Source organism: Chlorocebus sabaeus, chromosome X, assembly GCF_047675955.1.
Source record: "Chlorocebus sabaeus isolate Y175 chromosome X, mChlSab1.0.hap1, whole genome shotgun sequence".
Classification (NCBI taxonomy): domain Eukaryota; kingdom Metazoa; phylum Chordata; class Mammalia; order Primates; family Cercopithecidae; genus Chlorocebus; species Chlorocebus sabaeus.
Genome location: NC_132933.1, coordinates 26,309,780 through 26,315,271, shown reverse-complemented (window position 1 = coordinate 26,315,271; position 5,492 = coordinate 26,309,780). Strand labels below are relative to the sequence as shown.

The 5,492-nt window shown below is 37.2% G+C and overlaps 1 pseudogene; it reads left to right on the top strand.

Annotated features, from left to right (window-relative positions):
• Positions 1 to 4,145: 4,145 nt before the first annotated feature.
• Positions 4,146 to 5,067, top strand: LOC103247392 (calcium-independent phospholipase A2-gamma pseudogene; annotated as a pseudogene).
• The last annotated feature ends 425 nt before the right edge of the window (positions 5,068 to 5,492 follow it).

The following is a 5,492-nucleotide window of genomic DNA, read 5'->3' as shown; positions in this document are numbered from 1 at the left end:
GATTTACCAAGCAAATGGAGAACAAAAAAAAGCAGGGGTTGCAATACTAGTCTCTGATAAAACAGAATTTAAACCATCAAAGATCAAAAGAGACAACGAAGGCCATTACATAATGGTAAAGGGATCAATTCAACAAGAAGAGCTAACACTCTTAAATATATATGCACCCAATACAGGAGCACCCAGATTCATAAAGCAAGTCCTTAGAGACTTACAAAGAGACTTAGACTCCCATACAATAATAATGGGAGACTTCAACACTCCACTGTCAACATTAGACAGATCAACGAGACAGAAAGTTAACAAGGATATCCAGGAATTGAACTCATCTCTGCAGCAAGCAGACCTAATAGACATCTATAGAACTCTCCACCCCAAATCAACAGAATATACATTCTTCTCAGCACCACATCACACTTACTCCAAAATTGATCACATAATTGGAAGTAAAGCACTCCTCAGCAAACGTACAAGAACAGAAATTATAACAAACTGTCTCTCAGACCACAGCGCAATCAAACTAGAACTCAGGACTAAGAAACTCAATCAAAACCACTCAACTACATGGAAACTGTACAACCTGCTCCTGAATGACTACTGGGTACATAACGAAATGAAGGCAGAAATAAAGATGTTCTTTGAAACCAATGAGAACAAAGATACAACATACCAGAATCTCTGGGACACATTTAAAGCAGTGTGTAGAGGGAAATTTATAGCACTAAATGCCCACAAGAGAAAGCAGGAAGGATCTAAAATTGACAGCCTAACATCACAATTAAAAGAACTAGAGAAGCAAGAGCAAACACATTCGAAAGCTAGCAGAAGGCAAGAAATAACTAAGATCAGAGCAGAACTGAAGGAGATAGAGACACAAAAAACCCTCCAAAAAATCAATGAATCCAGGAGTTGGTTTTTTGAAAAGATCAACAAAATTGACAGACTGCTAGCAAGACTAATAAAGAAGAAAAGAGAGAAGAATCAAATAGATGCAATAAAAGATAAAGGGGATATCACCACCGACCCCACAGAAATACAAACTACCATCAGAGAATACTATAAACACCTCTACGCAAATAAACTGGAAAATCTAGAAGAAATGGATAATTTCCTGGACACTTACACTCTTCCAAGACTAAACCAGGAAGAAGTTGAATCCCTGAATAGACCAATAGCAGGCTCTGAAATTGAGGCAATAATTAATAGCTTACCAACCAAAAAAAGTCCAGGACCACATGGATTCACAGCTGAGTTCTACCAGAGATACAAGGAGGAGCTGGTACCATTCCTTCTGAAACTATTCCAATCAATAGAAAAAGAGGCAATCCTCCCTAACTCATTTTATGAGGCCAACATCATCCTGATACCAAAGCCTGGCAGAGACACAACAAAAGAAGAGAATTTTAGACCAATATCCCTGATGAACATCAATGCAAAAATCCTCAATAAAATACTGGCAAACCGGATTCAGCAGCACATCAAAAAGCTTATCCACCATGATCAAGTGGGCTTCATCCCTGGGATGCAAGGCTGGTTCAACATTCGCAAATCAACAAACATAATCCAGCATATAAACAGAACCAAAGACAAGAACCACATCATTATCTCAATAGATGCAGAAAAGGCTTTTGACAAAATTCAACAGCCCTTCATGCTAAAAACTCTCAATGAATTCGGTATTGATGGCACGTACCTCAAAATAATAAGAGCTATTTATGACAAACCCACAGCCAATATCATACTGAATGGCCAAAAACTGGAAAAATTCCCTTTGAAAACTGGCACAAGACAGGGATGCCCTCTCTCACCACTCCTATTCAACATAGTGTTGGAAGTTCTGGCTAGGGCAATCAGGCAAGAGAAAGAAATCAAGGGTATTCAGTTAGGAAAAGAAGAAGTCAAATTGTCCCTCTTTGCAGATGACATGATTGTATATTTAGAAAACCCCATTTTCTCAGCCCCAAATCTCCTTAAGCTGATAAGCAACTTCAGCAAAGTCTCAGGATACAAAATCAATGTGTGAAAATCACAAGCATTCTTATACACCAGTAACAGACAAACAGAGAGCCAAATCAGGAATGAACTTCCATTCACAATTGCTTCAAAGAGAATAAAATACCTAGGAATCCAACTTACAAGGGATGTAAAGGGCCCCTTCAAGGAGAACTACAAACCACTGCTCAGTGAAATAAAAGAGGACACAAACAAATGGAAGAACATACCATGCTCATGGATAGGAAGAATCAATATCGTGAAAATGGCCATACTGCCCAAGGTAATTTATAGATTCAATGCCATCCCCATCAAGCTACCACTGAGTTTCTTCACAGAATTGGAAAAAACTGCTTTAAAGTTCATATGGAACCAAAAAAGAGCCCGCATCTCCAAGACAATCCTAAGTCAAAAGAACAAAGCTGGAGGCATCACGCTACCTGACTTCAAACTATACTACAAGGCTACAGTAACCAAAACAGCATGGTACTGGTACCAAAACAGAGATATAGACCAATGAAACAGAACAGAGTCTTCAGAAATAATACCACACATCTACAGCCATCTGATCTTTGACAAACCTGAGAGAAACAAGAAATGGGGAAAGGATTCCCTATTTAATAAATGGTGCTGGGAAAATTGGCTAGCCATAAGTAGAAAGCTGAAACTGGATCCTTTCCTTAATCCTTATACGAAAATTAATTCAAGATGGATTAGAGACTTAAATGTTAGACCTAATACCATAAAAATCCTAGAGGAAAACCTAGGTAGTACCATTCAGGACATAGGCATGGGCAAAGACTTCATGTCTAAAACACCAAAAGCAATGGCAGCAAAAGCCAAAATTGACAAATGGGATCTAATTAAACTAAAGAGCTTCTGCACAGCAAAAGAAATTACCATCAGAGTGAACAGGCAACCTACAGAATGGGAGAAAAGTTTTGCAATCTACTCATCTGACAAAGGGCTAATATCCAGAACCTACCGAGAACTCAAACAAATTTACAAGAAAAAAACAAACAACCCCATCAAAAAGTGGGCAAAGGATATGAACAGACATTTCTCAAAAGAAGACATTCATACAGCCAACAGACACATGAAAAAATGCTCATCATCACTGGCCATCAGAGAAATGGAAGTCAAAACCACAATGAGATACCATCTCACACCAGTTAGAATGGCGATCATTAAAAAGTCAGGAAACAACAGGTGCTGGAGAGGATGTGGAGAAATAGGAACACTTTTACACTGTTGGTGGGATTGTAAACTAGTTCAACCATTATGGAAAACAGTATGGCGTTTCCTCAAGGATCTAGAATTAGATGTACCATACGACCCAGCCATCCCATTACTGGGTATATACCCAAAGGATTATAAATCATGCTGCTATAAAGACACTTGCACACGTATGTTTATTGCGGCAGTATTCACAATAGCAAAGACTTGGAATCAACCGTAATGTCCATCAGAGATAGACTGGATTAAGAAAATGTGGCACATATACACCATGGAATACTATGCAGCCATAAAAAAGGATGAGTTTGTGTCCTTTGTAGGGACATGGATGCAGCTGGAAACCATCATTCTTAGCAAACTATCCACAAGAACAGAAAACCAAACACCACATGTTGTCACTCATAGGTGGGAAGTGAACAATGAGATCACTTGGACTCGGGAAGGGGAACTTCACAAACCGGGGCCTATCATGGGGAGTGGGGAGGGGGGAGCGATGGCATTGGGAGTTATACCTGATGTAAATGACGAGTTGATGGGTGCTGACGAGTTGATGGGTGCAGCACACCAACATGGCACAAGTATACATATATAACAAACCTGCACGTTATGCACATGTACCCTAGAACTTAAAGTATAATAATAATAATAATAAGAAGAAATAATTATTCCATATTTATTCTGGCTGAGACAAATTAAAGGTGAAACACTTTAGGCTGCACTTAGATAATTTTTGGCTTTAAAATTTTCATGCGTCCAGTGCAAGGGAGAGGAATCCCAATTTTACATTTGATGATAGAGGAACAAGTTATGTAGTTGCTCTGCAGACAATATGAAAATTAGTTGAACTAACTCAGAAACCAGTTTACCAGCTCTTTCATTACATTTGTGATGTAAGCACAGGTGCCATATTAGCTTTCATGTCGGGATTTTTTCATATGTTTTTGGATGAATGTGAGAAACTTTATAAAACATTAGGATCAGATGTATTTTCACAAAATTTCATTGTTGGAAAAGTTAAAATGAGTTGAAGCCATGCGTTTTATAGCAGTCAAATATGGGGAAAAAATCTGAAAAATAGAATGTGATTTGCACTATTGATTGCAACAGCAAGAAACCACACATGCCTTAAGGTAACTGCCGTAAGTACCATAGTAAACAGAGGATAACACAAAAATATATTGGTGTTTTAGAAGCTAAAGTGCTTAGAAACTATAATTTGTTGTTTCTAAACATAGAAACTATGGCCATTTTGCTGGAATCAACTGTCATTTCAGAGGCTGTCAGTATAAAATGTGGCAGGCCATTAGAGCCTCATCTGCTGCTCCAGGCTACTTTGGAGAATACACATTGGGAAATGATCTTCATCAAGGTGGAGGTTTGCTTCTGAATAACTCTTTGGCATTAGCAATGCATGAGCGTAAATGTCTTTTGCCGGATATCCCATTAGAGTGCATAGTATGTCTGGACACTGGACATTCGGAGAGTGATATGAAAAACACTGTGATACACACAAGCTTGAAAACCAAACTTTCTAATGTTATCAACAGTGCTACAGATATAGAAGCAGTCTGTATAATGCTTGATGGTCTGTTACCTCCTGACACCTATTTTATATTCAATCCTGTAATGTGTGAAAACATAACTCTAGATGAAAGTCAAAATGAAAAGCTGAATCAGCTGCAGTTAGAAGGGTTGAAATACATAGAAAAAAATGAAAAAAATTAAAAAGTTGCAAAAATATTAAGTTGAGAAAACATAACTCTGCACAGAATTAATGATGAGATATAATTGAAAACAAACAAGTATGAAGGCCTTCTATTCTTTTTAAAGTTGCATTGAGTATATGCTTATATTCTGGTAAATGAAGACCTGCTCAGAAGATTCACCAAAGTCAACAGGAATTGTGGGGTTCAACATGAGTTGAATTATAAATTCTAGAGAATCCTGAAGAAGACTGTGCTTTCACCAGTTTGCAAAGCATAGAAAATATGCTTGATTATATAATTTATGTGAGAATTAGATTTTTGAAATGTTAATAATTAAGTAAGTTTTAGGAGTCTCATTGTGATTGTGGTATTAGTAGATGTTGGTGTTATTTTGTTTGATTTTGGGAAATGTATTAATATATGTGTTAAACAAGGAACTGAAAATGATTACACTTTGTGTGTTTGCTTTTGTCTTCATAATCATGTTGAATTTATGTAATCATTGATTTTATTTCATGTGGAATAGCTAATTGCTTCTTAAAATTATATTATTTAATG